This window comes from Lissotriton vulgaris, chromosome 7 (assembly GCF_964263255.1).
Source record: "Lissotriton vulgaris chromosome 7, aLisVul1.2, whole genome shotgun sequence".
Taxonomy (NCBI): domain Eukaryota; kingdom Metazoa; phylum Chordata; class Amphibia; order Caudata; family Salamandridae; genus Lissotriton; species Lissotriton vulgaris.
Window position 1 is genome coordinate 1,728,819,010 of NC_141695.1, and position 17,127 is coordinate 1,728,836,136.

Below are 17,127 nucleotides of genomic sequence, written 5' to 3' on the forward strand. Positions count from 1 at the left end.
GAGCCATTGTGGAGATAGAGTCATTCCTTGAGCCATAGTGGAGATAGAGTCATTCCTTGAGCCATTGTGGAGATAGAGTCATTCATTGAGCCATCGTGGAGATAGGGTCTTTCATTGAGCCATAGTGGAGATAGAGTCATTAATTGAGCCATAGTTGAGATAGAGTCATTAATTGAGCCATAGTTGAGATAGAGTCATTCCTTGAGCCATAAGAGAGAAAGAGTCATTCCTTGAGCCATTGTGGAGATAGAGTCATTCATTGAGCCATAGTGGAGATAGGGTCTTTCATTGAGCCATAGTGGAGATAGAGTCATTCATTGAGCCATAACAGAGAAAGAGTCATTCATTGAGCCATTGTGGAGATAGAGTCATTCATTCCGCCATAGAGGAGATAGTAATCAGATATTACTGCAGATGAATTGCACACATGAAGAACCTTGGAAGGCCCCTATACAAAGCATGTTCTCTGCTGTTCCCACAATCATAATATGATCTAAATGAATGATGCTGCGCTGAAGACCCCTCAGGGAAGGGAACAATAAACTGCAGAATGGACAGAGTTCCTGCTGTCTTTTTGCCACGCGGTGTTTTGCAAAGGAAACGGCAGCGTCCATGGTCCACAATAATCTCTGCTAATCCAATGGGTTCTGATGGGAATAAAAACATCAGAGGCAAATTCAGAAACAACAACTGTCATGAGTAAAACCAAACAAATTTCAACTGTTCCAACCCAGGCATAATGGAATCTGCAACATTAGGAAGACAGGAGAGTCTGGGGAGATTTTTCCTAACTCCTATTTATCAGATGTAGCACTTTTATTCAAGGCTAAATTACTTTAAAGTTGGTTGTGGGAGGATAGAATATCCTTGCCCCCATCTAAAGAAGCCATACTCACTGTGAAGGTAAGTGTGGATCACAAGGCTATAAAAAGCACAGTGGCAGGGGAGCAGGGAATTGTAGTGTCAATTCTTTTATTTTGCTTATTTTCCAATTATTCTAGTTCATCAGTAACAAAAAGCCATATATGTTTAAATATAAGGCCTGAATTAGACTTTGGGAGATGGAGTGCACTCGATCCCAAGGGCAGAGGATAATATCTCCTCCAACCCAAGGAACCGCTGCTTGCCAGCTTTGGGAGCTGATGTCTTAGTGGTATGTATGCTCTGTTGCAACGGTGACAGAGTATAAATACTGCTAAGCTAAAGGTCTGCCTGCCCCATTTTGATGACGCAAGGACCTTAAGTTTGGCTACAAGGATGACTGCTCCAACAAACCACGTGAAAGAGTATTGGAAGTGAATAAAATAGACCAATGTAACTGTCCTGAAAACAGGTTTATAAGAACTCCCAGGGCATTGTTCCCTCGATTGAGTCCACTGGGGTGGCATTTTTCTTAGCCCAGTGTGAGAGGTCATCAAAAGCGTGACTACTCCATCACCACCATAGCCAAACATTTCTGATGGAGTAAGGGCTGTCAGAGAAATGGCTATATGTCATTAAAAAAAAATGTCAAAAACAAAATCACATTTTGGGATTTTTGTATTAAAAATGAAAAAGAAACTTGTTTGGGACAGGGCTTTGTCATGCTGATGGGGCCTTGCACCAAACAGTGAAAAGCACTGACAGGCGGTCCCTACCAATTCCTTATAAATGACTGCCAGCTAAGCGGACATTTATACATTCAGGGGGTGGTCCCTCCATCAGCGGACAGAGTAATCAACTTCATCCCCCTGGTGGAACAATGGGCTGTCCACCGACTTCTAAATCAGGACCTTAGAGTTATCCGGCCGCCCTGTGGACAACTGTCTACATTGACAGGTATTGCCATCATAGCGGTTCCCGTCAATGCAGGAAAGGTTTGACATACAGTACCATCAGCCATGGCTGCCAGCGATCAATTTTTCAATCAGGTTGTGGGGGTCATTGTATTTTTCCTGCAGCTTGCTGGCAGTTTTTTTCTGGTGGTGATGTCCTGGTAAAAAAAATACTTTGTTAATGGTGTAAAGCAGGGTTCTCCAAACTGGTCCTGGAGAGCCGGATCCATGCCAGATTTTTAAAATAACTATATGTATCTAAATGGGGATATGCAAAAAATCTGGCATGGATCCGGCCCTCCAGGACCGGTTTGGAGAACCCTGGTGTAAAGTTCTTCCTCTGATGGCTCCTACTTCATCGGGCAGTCAGAAGAAATAGTACATTGACCGAGCCAACATGGGCTCTGCCAATGGAATATTCACGGTCCACCTGACTCTAAATGGCTGAGGATCGCGTTATCCAGGCAATAAAATATTAGAGCTTGGATCCTTGATGTTTCCAGCAACACACCAGGGAGGCCCCACTACCATTTCAGACCTATTAAGGCTCTGTGCTGTACTGTTTACTTGGAGTTCAAACTTTTCTGTATATATTACATGGATACATCAGAGGCATACCACGGCCCCATGCTCTAACTTTTCGTTGCCTGCATTACGCGGGTGGCTGATGAGCATGTTCTTTGCAATGAGGCACTATTTCCCTACACGCTCATCAGGCTCAGTTTCTTCCCAATATTTGTCAACCTTCTATGATGAAACACGTATTGGCTGCTTGTCTGTACTGGATATTATGTCCTAACCAAAGAATGGTTAACCCACAGGAGCTTGTGAAAGTGCCAGATAGACCAGTAGCGGCCCTGCTCTTCAAAGCCTTCACATGGTCGAGCCCATGGTGGGGGGGGGGGGGGGCTTAGGGAGGGAGGGAGGGAGGGAATGCCCGGTGTAATTAAAGGCCAGTGCGGCCCTGGACAAATGTAAATAACGTGAAGTTCAGTGAGTTGCAAAAACCTGCTTCTCCCCCGAAGTGCTTCAGAGCATGATGTTTCCCACTTGCCCTTCTCCCATAGTGTGAAACTCCCCTCAAGGCCAGGGTGTAGCAAAGAAGTCGTTCCTGCTTGGGTAGGACCTTTCTGTTGGCTTTTTCGACACAGGTGCACTGCCTCGTGAACCCGTACCAAGAGAGAGCGCTGGTATTCACGAGTCTCCAAAGGTGCTGGAACCTAACCCGTTCCTTTACAAGCGCTCAGTTACGACATCAGTCCTGGTAATTCATGGCTAAGATCAGCGCTGCCCTTTGCTCTGGGAGCGCCCTGGGCAGAATCAGTTTGGCGTTCTCACTGCTGATCGTGGGTGAAATGGGGCACGAGGGAGCCCTTTTGTGTTCCCAGGTCAGTCCGTGGCTGGTTATCTCAGCAGTGACTGACCTCTGAACATAAGCATCTCTGCCTCTCCCCACCTCACCCGATTCACCCACAGCGCAGATGCTTCAAGCTGGTCAAGCTGGTGCCAAGTTGTCGGTGAGGGGTGGGTAGGATTTGTCTTCATGTGCAGCAAGGGTTGAGAAGGAGATGGGGCGGGGGGGGGGGTCTGAGGGAGAGCTAAACTGTGTCTTCTGCACGCAAGAGCCTCACGCAGGCAGCTCCATGACCTAGTAGGCGCCCTGGGTGTGGGCCTTGCTCGCCCATCCCTGACTAAGATGCTTTCAGAACCTTATCCAACCCTGGAAGTCAGAGCTGTGCATCACGCTCATTCTGCCCTACACTAAGCTATCTTTCATAAACCGTGGTAAGCTGAAATGTCAGATCAAAAAGTGATCTAATTACTTACAATTGCATAGATTCCCTCCCCCCACGACAACCCCTTGTTAGAGTTGCTACATTTATTGTTGTTCACAAAGTAGATACATGTTTACACAATCTTTTTTTATTTTAATGATCTAATAAAAAATACTGCGCCTCTGTCAAAAGTATCTACTATGCAATATTTTGCTATGTATGCCTTTTTAAGTTCAGCACTTAAAATGCCGATTTCATCTTTTTACTCGATCCATATCGCTCTTCTTTTAGAGTGTAGCATAACTATGCTAATGCAGGCTGATCAGCGAAGGGTCCTGCTCCCAGATTTCCTATTTCCATATTGTTGTAACCCAAGATGTTGTTTTGCTCTGGTACTTTATTTTAAAGACCGCTTGAGGTCACACACGCATTCGCCAAAATATTACCAAACACTTTCCTCAACGAAGAGGCAGCCCTATTGGCTTTGCAAATACTAGTTTCAATAGTGCTTCAATTTCAGGCCACTCCACAGTGGATGGCAAGTCTTGTTTGTTGTTGACAGACATTTTAGGGCATTATAGACAGAAGTAGTACAGCCTCTTTATTGTATAATATGTGTGCATAATTTTATGCACCAAGATCGTATCACACACTGACAATTCATTTCCTGTCGGTATCACTCTTCATACTTGCCATGTGCTGTTTTACAGCTGGGTGTGCGGGTGTGTGTGTGTGTGGCTCTAGGTGTGTATGTGTGGCTCTGGGTGGGTGGGTGTGTGGCTCTGGGTGTGTGTGTATGTGGCTCTGGGTGTGTGTTTGGGTGTGTGTCTGTGTGGCTCTGGGTGTGTGTGGCTCTAGGTGTGTGTGTGGTTGTAATTGCTGTCTGCAGAGCTCGTCCGTAGGGTACAATAAGTCTCACATTTGCAAGAGATTAAGCTAATGGCAATGTAAATAACAATGCCATTTATTTATCTATTTTCAGTTTCAGTTTTTAACGTCTTTATTTCGAATATTCTTCATAAAAGACAACATATTTACATACATATGAATAATAACAATATTACATAATCAATGACATTATATGAAAATTAAGCGTAAAGAACAATAGAACAAAAAGAATTAAGAATTGATTAAAACCTCAATTAAATATGTGCATAAAGACGACAAGAGAAGATTATTATTGAACAAATGCATATAAAAAGACACAACATCAATACTGGTCGGAGACACAATCTAGTAAAGTAACGTACTATATGGGTTTTTCATGACGGTATGTTACAAACTGTCTTAGACCTTAATAACCAAGCCCATCCAAGGAATTTGGCCAATCCAATGGAAAGACATTCAGAGGTGTTAGTTCTTAGAATGAGCAAGGCTTCACTGCTCGACCGGGTCTTTAATCTATAGCATATAGGCTTTAGCCACTTGTGGCGTGGTTCACGGTAAGCATTACAAACAAACAAGAAATGACCTATTGTTTCTTTATGGTCAGTACAACATGGACAAAGTGAAGTCGCCGGCTTCTGCCAACCACTGGTGAAGGCCCGTAATGGCAATGTACCTAGACGGAACTGAAAGTAAAGTTTCCTATCTAAGGTTTTGACAATTACATCCCAAAAGCACTTGGTATGAGGGACTATTTTATGTAGCAGAAACAGACCGGTCAGGTTCGGTTTCTCTGAAAGAGCAACGTGTTCATCTTTAACCATAGACCAGAAGAGAGATTTAAAATCTTTCTTAGAGGGAAAGATGTGAGAGCCCGGCTCAAACCACAACTGGGGGAGGCCCATTCCGATAAGAGTGTTTCTAATTGACTTAAACCATGGAATTTCACCTGCCCCCTGTTGTGATCTAACATGCTGAAGCTCTTGGGCAAACATGGCAAGTTCCGGTGTGGACCATATGCGTCTCCATAACGCCACCATCCTGTACTGGGCTTGATGTTTAATTGAATGGAACCCCATATCCATCAATAGTGGTAGAGCGGGTGTTGATGGAGGAAGACTGACTAGGTTTCGGAAAAATTTGTTCTGTATCCTATCAAGGACAGCCAGGTCCACAAAACCCCATATATCAGCCCCGTATAATATGGCAGAGCTGATTTTTGCACTATATATTTTAAGAGCGGGCAATACCCTTTTGGTCAGAGAACTCCGCTGCTCCTTCACCAGACAACCGGACAGACGCGTAAATTTCAAGCTAAGCGCCGCTATTTGCTCTTTCCAGCGTAATCTATAGTCCATTGTCACACCAAGATAGGTCATAACTTCAACCTGTTCCAGACTAGACCCGTTCATCGTAACATTGCCCCTCTGTGGTTTTTTCTTTGTGAAGACCATAAATTTGGTTTTGTTGATGTTAATTTCTAAATCGTTCTCATTGCAGAAATCCACAAATTTGTCTATAGCTACCTGCAGACCCTTCTGTGTTTTAGCCAATATGAGCGTGTCATCAGCAAAAATTAAAAGGGGGAATTTAGTCCCACCCAGTGATGGGGCATTGGTAGGGGTTTCTGAGAGAAACTTAACCACTTGATTAATAAAAAGTATGAAAAGGGTAGGGGCCAGGACGCAGCCCTGTCTCACTCCACGAGTCACGGGGAAGGGTTCTGTGACCTGGCCCTGGCGGCCCCACCTAACTCTAGCAAAATTTCCCTCGTGCATCCTGATGGTAAATTCTAGGAGCGCAGAAGGAACTCCCATCTTTCTTAATGCAGCCCACATCTTTCCTCTGGGGACCAAATCAAACGCTGATTTGAGGTCCACAAATGCAGCGTATATCGTGCCACCTCTCAAAAACACAGTTTTCCAGTAGATCATAACAAATCTTAAGATCTGATCTACAGTACTAATGTGAGCCCTAAAGCCAGCTTGTAATGGAGAGAGAATGTCAGCTTCGGTCATCCAGGTGTCGATTTTTCCTAAAAGCATTCTAGCCACTACCTTTTGTAGGGCATCAATAAGACTGATGGGTCGGTAGTTTCCTGCATCAGTTTTGTCCCCTTTTTTATACACGGGCAGGATCTCTGCCCCTTTCCATGAATTTGGGATCCTGGTCCCTCTAGCTATCGCATTTGCTAGGGTAGTTATGTACAGAACCCAATGCACCTGGTCATACTTAAAAAGGTCCGCTGGGACACAGTCCATACCGGGGGCCTTACCGTTCTGGGCTTGTTTAAGAGCAACTACAGTTTCTGTTTCTGTGAAGACAATGTGGTCAAGTATGGGCACCGCAGTCTGTACACTGGCATCTTCCCAAGTGTGGGAGATCCGTTCCGTGTTACTGAACTGCGTCGCGTAGTGCTTGACCCATTGTTCTGCAGGCACATGGTTAACAGGGACTTTCGAGTCCCCAGTCCCACCCCACCTCACAACCTCCCAGAATTTTTGTTGGTTAGATGAGGTGCTTGCTTGGTATAAATCTAACCAGCGCTGTTCGTCCCAGTTGGTTTTTGCCTCTTTAAGTACTTTCTTGTAATTAACCCTAGCTAGCCTAATATCATTGGCTGACTTGGATTTAATAGCAGCTATTAGGGTGCTATGGGCAAGACGACAAGATTTATCATACCATTTGGTCCTAGTTGGTACTGGACCATTATTCCTTCCTTTTGTGGGTTCATTAAAAAAAGTTTTAATCTTATTAAACAGAGACTCATGGATCGACCCTATTTCTTCCAGGGAAGTGCCTTCATTAACTATGGGTACCATCGAATTGGTGGCTGATGAGACCTCCACCGCAACCCTTTCTAATACGGTAGGGTTGTCTATAAGCCTAGTCCAGCGTACCCTTCTACAGTCATTCGTGAGAACAGCCTCTGCTGTAACGGTAGTGGATGCAGAATCCAATCTGAGACCCTCATTCAGTAGTAATTTAATTGCCAGGGGATTATGGTCACTTTCAGGTCTTTGGACTACTTCCATATCCTCTAGGATTTTCCAAAACTCTATCTTTATTAAGAAGTAGTCAATACGGCTCGAATGCTGGGAATTGTCAAAAGTGACCTTTCCCATCGAATCTGATTTAGTTCTACCGTTAGCTGCGCGCAGATCCCATTCAAGGCAGAGGCCTAACCACTGCATTGCGGCCTCGGTAACTTTTATAATTGGAGGGATGGATAATGGTGGAATATTCCAAATTTGATCGATTTCCCCATATCCTTCTTTGTCAAGACTAGGAAAAGGTTCAAAAGAACAATTAAAATCACCTGCCACCATTATACATTTGTCGCTAGTAATATTGTTTAATAGGGAATCTAAATCGCTAGCTGCTCTCGCAGGCTTCCCACCAGGTTGCCCTCTTGCATATATGTTAATCAGAAAAAAGTCCTCGTTATTTTTACCAGACAATTTCAAGGCAAGAATATCACTACTTAAGGTAGGAATGTCTATAATTTTAAAGGCTAGGGATTGTCTGATCCAAATAACCAGACCACCTGAAGGACGACCTTTAGGTCCTTTACAGGCTGGTTTATAGTAGTTAAGATAGCCAACCCGAAAGATGGCATCAGTTGACCAGCTTTCCTGTAAAATGATAACATCAAAAGAGTCCACATAAGAGCCCCAATCATCCTCAGACATTTTCCCTTTTAATCCCGCTATATTCCAAGACAAGACTGTGAGGGTATTCCTTGTTTCTTTCGGCAAGTTGTTAAATGGATTCACAGTCTCCTCAGGGACCAGGGGTCTATATGTGGGATTTGGAAGTTTTACCCTTTCTACCTCCCCTTGGGAATTACCACTCAGCCCTGTTACAATCTCAGCCCTGGGAGATGGAGAAGGGTTAGGGGAACTCAGTACAACTTCACTCGGCCCGGGAATCGGTAGTAGATTGTCAAGTCAATCCACACCTTCCAAGCCGGATAGCGGAGCAAACCGGTTTGTGAGGTGCGGGTGAAACAAAGGGTAGACTGGGGTATCAAAGTGAAATCTCCCTCTTGGCCTGTCTCTTCTAGAATGTTGAAATGGGGTGTGGGGTCTACTTGTATATAAAGCAGGATAGAAATAATTCAACAATAATGTTTGCACATCCCCAACTCTTCCGAATCTAGGTTCCCTGCTGATAAATTCAGCCACCCATGGCTCTCTGAAACTTATCACCACACAGTCCCCCTCAAGATCTTTCTTACCATAACCTATCCAATCCACCCTTCTTACATTAAGAATTTCAGGATTCATGTTGGGTGGGAGCGGGCGATTTTTATTAAGCCAGAATGTTACTTTATTGTAGAGGTCCTTGTGTGTTTCTCTTTTACCATCTACTAAAGGAGCCACGCCAGTTAAGATGATGGTGTAAGGCTGTGACTCTGGGGGGAGATTAACACATTGTTTCCTCGGGATAGGTTTGATATAGGGACGGATGTTTTGGTCGTGACTACTAAGAGTTTTCTTGGCCTGGGGTTGCTTTGCGGCCTTCTGTCTAGATGCGCCCTCAGAGCTAACTGTTTTCTTGGGGGCCGATACAGTTGTTGGCTGCGGGGCTTTTAACGTAGTGGGTCCCGCTTTTGAACTTGAGGCCCCTGCTTTGTTATTCACCAGAGTAGACTTCGATGATGACAGGGCAGTGGGGGGCAAGCCTTTGGGGGCTAAACTGGCAAGAGTTCTGTTTGTAGATGCTATATTATCTTTAACCAACCTATCCAAGGAATCCATTTTTGTATTCAATAGTCTTGTCCTGTCGAATAGTGGTAAGAGCAGGGATTTCATTAGTAACTCTATCTTAGCCAGAAGTATGCCTTCTGCAATACTAACTGTGGTGTTATGGTCTTCAAGTTGAACCACCACATTAGTATTAGGCAACTGTATAGGTGAATCAATAGTACTTCCCGCCCCCTCAATATGTTCATCTAAGTCGGGAGAGTCTAACCTTTTACGTTTCCCAGGGTTCTGTGAGGGTAAAAGTTGTGAAAGGGGAGGGGAATTCACTTGCTCCTTACTGATATTAAGATTAGGTGAGTCCGAGAGACCTGATTTCTCTCCAGGCTGGTCTAAAAAAATAGTAGGCCCTCCATTTAGCATATTATCATGTGCAGTGGTATATGAGCTATCTTGACCCGTCCCCGCTAACTCCACAGTTTGGGTCTCAGGAACAGTTACAAGCACTAAATCTGTATTAACATCATTGCTATCAGTGTCTAAAAGGGAAAGCGGAATGGGGGAGACTGCCTCATTAATTTTCCCAAGAGAGGATCGCTTGCCTGTAATTATATCTAGTGAAAGACGTTTTTCAACTAGAGCGATTTCTTTCTCCAGTATGGCAGTAGAGCGTTTAAAAAACTGGTCAATTGTACCCGTAAAAGTGCCATTAGAGGTGGAGACCTGGACTTGCCTCTCTTTGCCAGATCTTAGGGTCATCTTTAGATATACAAGTAACCAAATTAACACCAACCTCAGACCTCAAATTATGTACAATAATGGGCAAAGTTAGGTCAAAGCGGTTATACTAACAATGAGGACACAAGCCTGGTTATGGTCAGATGCAATGTTTACAAAATAAACATTTAAAACGTCTGTTAGGTGATACCATGAGATGTTATAAATATTGAGTGGTAAATGTTAGGAAGGTGGCCCGGCCCGGCCTCACTCGGACTCTGACGGCCACAGACGGTCCCGCCCTTGTCCCGGGCTTCTCCCGGCGAGCTCCCGCGCGCTCCCGCGCAGCGGTATTCACACGTTATTATATAGCTCTTACGGTGTTCACCCGGTCGTTGGGGGCGGGGCGGGGAGGGAGAGCAGCCCAGGTGGAACGGGCGGGGTTACTGGGACTCCTGGGAAATGTAGTCCCAGCCCTCTTGCTCGCAGCCCTCAGCCCCTGTCTTACCCCAGCAGCAGCTAACAACCCACGAAGGAGAGCGCCCCTCTGCGAAGCGGGACCCGCGCAGCGGGTTCCGCGAGGCGTTGGTGGAGATGCAAGGAATCTGAGGTAATATAGATTTTTGGTCAAGTTATGTTCCCTAGCGTGTACCCCACCGACTCCATGTACGAGGTTAAAGTGCATGTAACTTCCCTCCTGTGTCAGCTATGAAGACGCAAATACATTTGCGTCCACCGTTAACATGTCTTCTTTCAGACCCACCATGAATGGGTTCAATAGTCCGTTTCTAAGTATGCCTTGCCAACGTCTTTTTGAAGTGTACTTTACGCGTTTTTCAGCTCTGGCAAAGTAGGCCCTGAATTTCTGCCATCGAGCCCTTTCTGTTTTCTGACTCTGAAAGCTTCAGCCCAGGCTGCCCCCGTACCCGTGAACTCTGCCTTACTTCTAGCGCGGCCCTCCGTGCTCAGCTCAGCCTGCTGCCTGCCAAGACTGAATTCAACCTTCGAGTTATCTGTTTCTCTTTCCGAAGACGCATTCCTGCCTACTAGTTTAAGTAAACATTCCCCAGCTGCAGAGCAAAAGGACCAGGCCGTCCCGTCTCCGTGCAAGTAATTCATAGCCCCTGTTACCATGCTACCAGGGAAGGCCCATGCCCCCACGCTTCTTTTGCAGACACTCAGGCGCTTATACACGCATTCACAGTCAGTATAGAATAGCTCCTGCCCCAGAGCCAGAGACCTTTCTGTCCAGATAGTCCAGTTCCTAAACATCAGATATCAGATATGATAGAAGTACAAGTTGATCTGACATGCCAGACTTCTGTCTCTTCCCGCTAGTTGAAATGTCAAGTCCCCCTGCACCCTTCAGTCTTACGTCCATCACACGTCATGTAGCTGCGCGCGCATCCAAGCCTCAGATTTCTGCTGACATTGCAACATTTCCAGTTTAGTGCCACCCACATGTGACACCTACTTGTGACGTTTCTAGAACACACCTCCAGTTACGCCTAGTCCACGCCTTCTGATTACGTACTAGTAACACGTGGATGTTGTTATCTTGTCTTCTCTCAGCTGTTACGCCTTCTATACTGTTTCCTATGATGTAAAATAAGTATATAAGCTATGTATTGTCAATAAATTATGGCTCTATCCCTTCCTGGACCCTGCGTGGTTGCGGGAACATGATATCCTGTTCCGGAACAATTCCTTTTTGAGGAATAAAACCCCTTAGAACTCTAACACCACGGACTCTGTTTCCTTCTTTTCGATTGAGTTATTATTGATTAAGTACTTACCTGCATAGAAATTAAGATGGTAAATTAAATATTTACGACATTTTGGCGCCCGAATAGGGACCCCTCCCCCACCTTACGCGCCGGTTGGTGCATTGCACGCTCTGTCCCCTGCCATCAGCTAGATGGAAACTACGCGTACCGGCAGGATTTCCTGTATCTCCCTCTGGCCCACGGAGGTGACGAAGATTGCGATCAGTACCCAGACGAGGCGGTAAGGAGTGCGGAGGATCCCGACCAGAGCCTAGCCGAAGGAAGCAAGGTCCGAGGTGTCAAGAGGCCCACCAGTTTTCCGAAGTTTTCCGAAGTTTTCCGAAGTCTCCACGTGCCGAGTCGAGCCGAGTCCAGTCCAGTCCAGTCGAGTTTTCCGAGGCCTTCTGTTTTCCGTGCTTCCCGGTGAGTACCATTGCTGGGACGTATCTAGACGGGTTTGGGTACACAAGTCCGGTCTGCACTGTTTTTAGGCAGTGTATCTGTACTGTTTAGCGGTACATCAGGTATTCAAGTTTCTGCACTGCTTTTAGGCAGTGTATCTGTACTGTTTAGCAGTATATCCGATGATTCCAGTTCTTGCACTGTTCTCAACAGTGTATCTGTGCTGTTTAGCAGTACATACAGTATAGGGGGTAGTCATATATATGTCGCAAATGTTTTCATGTGGTTAATGTCGTTGTATGAGTGACTGTTTTAATGTGTATTATTGTGTTCTGGTGTAACTAGTCGTGTCTAGATTTAAGCAGTAAGAATTGAACGTTCAGTACTAAGTAAAGCAAAATGCCGTTTTTCAACAAGTTAAAGCAGATAGGAACTAGGAAAGGGATGCTAGAGGAAGAAATTCCGATCCCCCCTAGGGACACTCCAGGAAACTACATGTATAATAAGCATGGCATAGATGCCATATTGTATCTAGAATTATGGGCCGAATATACTAAACATCTAGACGAAAGACACAGATGGCCAGTTACTGGAACATGGGATGCCGAGTGCATCATGAAGGTAGAAGAAGCATTATGGAAAAAGAAAGCCAGACAATCCCAGAAAGACGCCATAGAATTCTGGCGTAAGGAATCACATAAACGTACTGAAAAAGCATTCCGTAGAGAAGACAGACTAAAAGAATCAGATAAAGCCCAAGAAAACGAATTAGTTACTGAAGGAATCCGAGTAAAGACAGAACAAATAGATCGCATCCGAAATAGCCAAGTAAACGGCATGTATCTTATGGCCGAGGGTTCGCCTGACGCCATTTCAGAAATACCAAAAAATCTGCCGCCACCATTGGTTCCAACTAAAGCAACTCATAGGGCCACTAAAGATATATTCTTGAATTCCTATTTAGAAGATGTAGCTCCCGCTTACACCAATCTGCCAGTCCGCGCCCTGCCTACTGACAGGGACGGGGGCGGTAACCCGCCCCAAGATCATATTCCGCCAGTACCACAACAGATCTCGCCTGTTCCACCACCTCCACCACTTCCCGTACCTAAAGTTAATATACCGAAACCACTTCTACCTGACCCTACAATAAGACAAACTCAAGTTCAGATACAGACTCCACAGAGAGATAATGCCCAAGTTTCCGCCTCAGGAGGTGCGACAGGGGGTCATCAGACTCCGCCGTTAACACACAGACTAAACCTTAGGGATATGCAGAGTCCTCTCACGTTCAAGTCACCCCGCCTCGACATACTCAAAGGACAACTTACAGTTTGCAGATATGATCCAGTACCCGGAAAAGACGATAGAATGATGATGGCATCATTACGGTTACGATCTGCTACTGATTTTCTGCTGTTATATGCAGGAATGAAGGAGCGCCTAGATAGAATATATAACTTTGTTCAGACTGGGAAAGACCCTGACAGTATTAAGGATGCCATGGAGCATCAGAAAGTTGACACTCAAGCATATATATTACGTTTTTTCATAAATTGCCTAATAAGAGAACGAGACAGGCCTGAGACAGATCAGGACGAACTAGATGCACTAAGCAAGTGGGGTCAAAATATATCGGAAGGAAAACATGATAAACAGAATTGCATAGCTAGTATGTACAGGAAAATAAGAAAAACAGTAATAGAGATACACGAGAAAGAGAAAGAAAAAGCTTCCTCCGAGGGGGAAGAAGAATCTGAAGAACCAGAAAAGACTACAGACACGATAGCGTATGTAGGTAAGGGAACTTACCTTAGGAAGGGGATCCGCCCGGAAAGCAAGAGAGTTTTTCTCTCTGCCTTAACGAACCCGAATTCTCCTGAACATCAGTTCCAGGAGACTGATAAAAGGCTTCGAGAACGAATGGGGTACCATGTACTCAATTCTATGGATGAACAAGAACTAGCCCGGTCAGTCATATTATGGACTGACAATCCTGATATATACAATGATGATACCGTAGCACAGACATTCCTGAACCTTTCCCCAGACGAACAAAAGCTAGCAGGTGTATACATGATTCAGCACCTCCTCACTAAATACAGAAATAAACATTCTGATCCAGGTCCCTTACACGATATATTAGAAGCACTACTCACTGATAGATGGAGAGGTTTAAGCACCAAATTAATTCAAATAATTCTAGAACAACGACACAGATATAATACCTTTGTAAGCTCTGAATATGTTCCCGCCCCGCCCCCCGAAAGGAAAATGTATCATATGGAACGTCCGCATGGCATTGAAAGTCAGAACCCTTTACGAGAAGTACACCCAGTTATGGGTGAGGATCATCACTTGAAACGTGTGTATGTACACACGCCTCTGACTAAGTTAGAACTGTTAGAAATGAAGAAACTAGTCCCGTGCCATGATAAAGACCCTGCAGGTTTTCACAGAGAGCTTAAAGACATGTTACTGATGGGGGATTATACGTACGAAGATATCACGAAAATGTTAAAGGTACTGTTGCCCACGGGCATCTACGAGAAACTCAAGGAAAAAGAATGGGAGGTGGGAGAGAAAAAGATTGTATGGGCAGAAATAGAAGACGAAGAGAGCAAACGTGTCCCAGGGGTAGGCCTTGGGGAGAAAACTAAAGCATTACCAGGTTTGATAGTACAGGTTCTGCCAAGATTATTGACAACTAGAAAGGAAGACTGGGATGCAATCTCAGCATGTAAACAGAAACCCGACGAAGATACTAGTGACTTCTATTCAAGATTCGAGAAATGTTTCATTATTAATAGTGGTCTTAAACCAAGTAGCGAGTCGTACCCGCATCTTTTTGTATCAAAGTTAGTCGAGAATTCCCTGTTAGCAGTTAAAAACCGTGTATACAAGGTCGAGAGTACATGGCAAGCAAATACGCCATCACAGATGTTACAAATGTTACAATACCATCAGAACAGAATTAGAGAAGAGCAAGATCAGGAACAGAAACGTATGAAAGACACGAAAATGAAAATGTTAGTAGCACAGTCGGTCTCAACAGACGGACACAGAAAGGGTACGACCCAGACAGGTCACACCGCAGCTCCCGTTAAAGGGACATGCAATTATTGCAAGCAGCCAGGTCATTACGTACATGAATGCCCAGTTCTGAAACATAATATATCGACAGGTAAAACTAAAGAAAGACTGCATCCGCCTAGACAAGACCATAACCAGCATCAGTCTTCACAGAATTCACAGCCCATGCAGAATACACAGCCTACGCATGCATCAGCACATACAGCACAGACAGTAGCGGTATCACAGCCACAGCCCATTGCCGCAACTCAGCAAGTTTCACAACAGATGTACCAGTATGCTCAGTCCGCTTACCCCGAATATTCACGATACACATGAAACAGCCTAGAGAGGGAAGGTGACTTGCCTCTTATTGAGATTCCTGTAGATCAAGAAGGTCCTTATGTACACAGTCAAGTATTGGGAAAAGACAGAAAGTTTTTAATTGACACAGGGGCAAGTCGCACAACAATCAGCCATGATGAAGTTCCAGGGGCACCCCTCTCAGGCTCACAGAATGTTTCCCTTGGTTTTTCAGGACAGCCTATTGTAAATGAGGTATCGAAACCAGTTCCCCTGGCTGTGGGTCCATTATCACGTGTTACAGACCTGTTACTCACGAAGTCTTGTCCAGAAAATCTGTTAGGAATAAAGACGTTAAAGGCTCTAGGAGCCGTGATTTGCTGTTCCCCGGAGGGAGTCAGACTCTTTCTGCGGGATTTCAAGGGTCATTATATGTTACGTGAGTTTGATGTCAGATTGAAAAATGTACCAGATCACTTGTGGGCAAAAGGCCCAACTGATGTAGGTTGTATGCACATTACACCATACCGTGTAACACTTAAAGCAGGTGTTGTTTTACCCAGAATCAGACAATACAAGTTACCACCCGATGCTGTAGTGGCTTTACTGAAAATCATTGAAGAGCTCATAGCCCAAGGAGTGGTCGTAGAAACCGACTCCAATATCTGTAATTCACCTATCATTCCGATTCTTAAACGTACTGATCCCAATGCACCGCCAGTATATCGGCTGGTGATTGATTTAAGAGAATTGAATAAATGCATTATTCCACAGTACCCTGTGGTTCCCGACATCTCATCCCTATTGACTGCTATTGATTCAGAAGCAACGTTCTTTACTGTAATTGACCTCAAGAACGCCTTCTTTAGTGTACCTATTGATCCAGAGAGCCAATATCTCTTCGGATTCAGTTTAAATGGACGAAGTTTCAAATTTTCACGCGCACCTCAAGGATTCACAGAAAGCCCCAGCATCTATAGCCAAGCACTGAAAAGACAGCTTGATTGTATCCTAATGCCAGTTAACACTGCTTTACTGCAATACGTCGATGATCTGCTGATCACCGCACGAAGTGAGCCCGAATGTGAACAAGCATCACTGACAGTTTTACATTTCCTGGCCGACAAGGGACACAAGGTGTCCCCTTCGAAGCTACAATTCTGTGTTCAGCAAGTTGTGTACTTGGGTCACTTGCTGTCCAAAGTGGGGAGACAGCTCACTCCCGATCGCATTCAGTTAATTGCAAATATGCCGCAACCCCAGACACAAAAGGAAGTGCGGGCCTTTATAGGCCTCACCTCGTACTGCAGACAATGGATTCCCCAGTATGCATTTCTAGCCAAGCCACTCATTCAGTTAACAACGCAGGAGGCAGCGACTTCGACTGTCCTCCCTTGGACTCAAGAACATACACAGGCTTTTGAAGAATTAAAGAAAGCTTTATGCCAAGCACCAGTTTTAGCGACACCATGTTACAGCAAACCGTTTACACTTTTTGTTACAGAACGTGACGGTACAGCATTGTCTGTCCTCACTCAAGATCAAGCAGGTTCACATAAGCCTTGTGCTTATTTTTCTAGTACATTGGATTCAGTAGCTCAGGCACTCCCTGCGTGCTTGAAGTCAGTAGCAGCAACAGCACTAGCAATCAGACAAAGCGATTCAATTGTTTTAGGACATCCATTAA

General features: G+C 44.8%; 1 long non-coding RNA gene across 1 annotated transcript in view; it reads right to left on the reverse strand.

Moving 5' to 3' along the window:
• Window positions 1-404: 404 nt before the first annotated feature.
• Window positions 405-17,127, reverse strand: part of LOC147706475 (uncharacterized) — a 71,628-nt gene continuing 54,905 nt past the window's right edge. The window contains exon 3 of the long non-coding RNA XR_015297353.1: window positions 405-647. This is a non-coding gene — a long non-coding RNA (uncharacterized LOC147706475). The remainder of the gene's footprint in view (window positions 648-17,127) is intronic.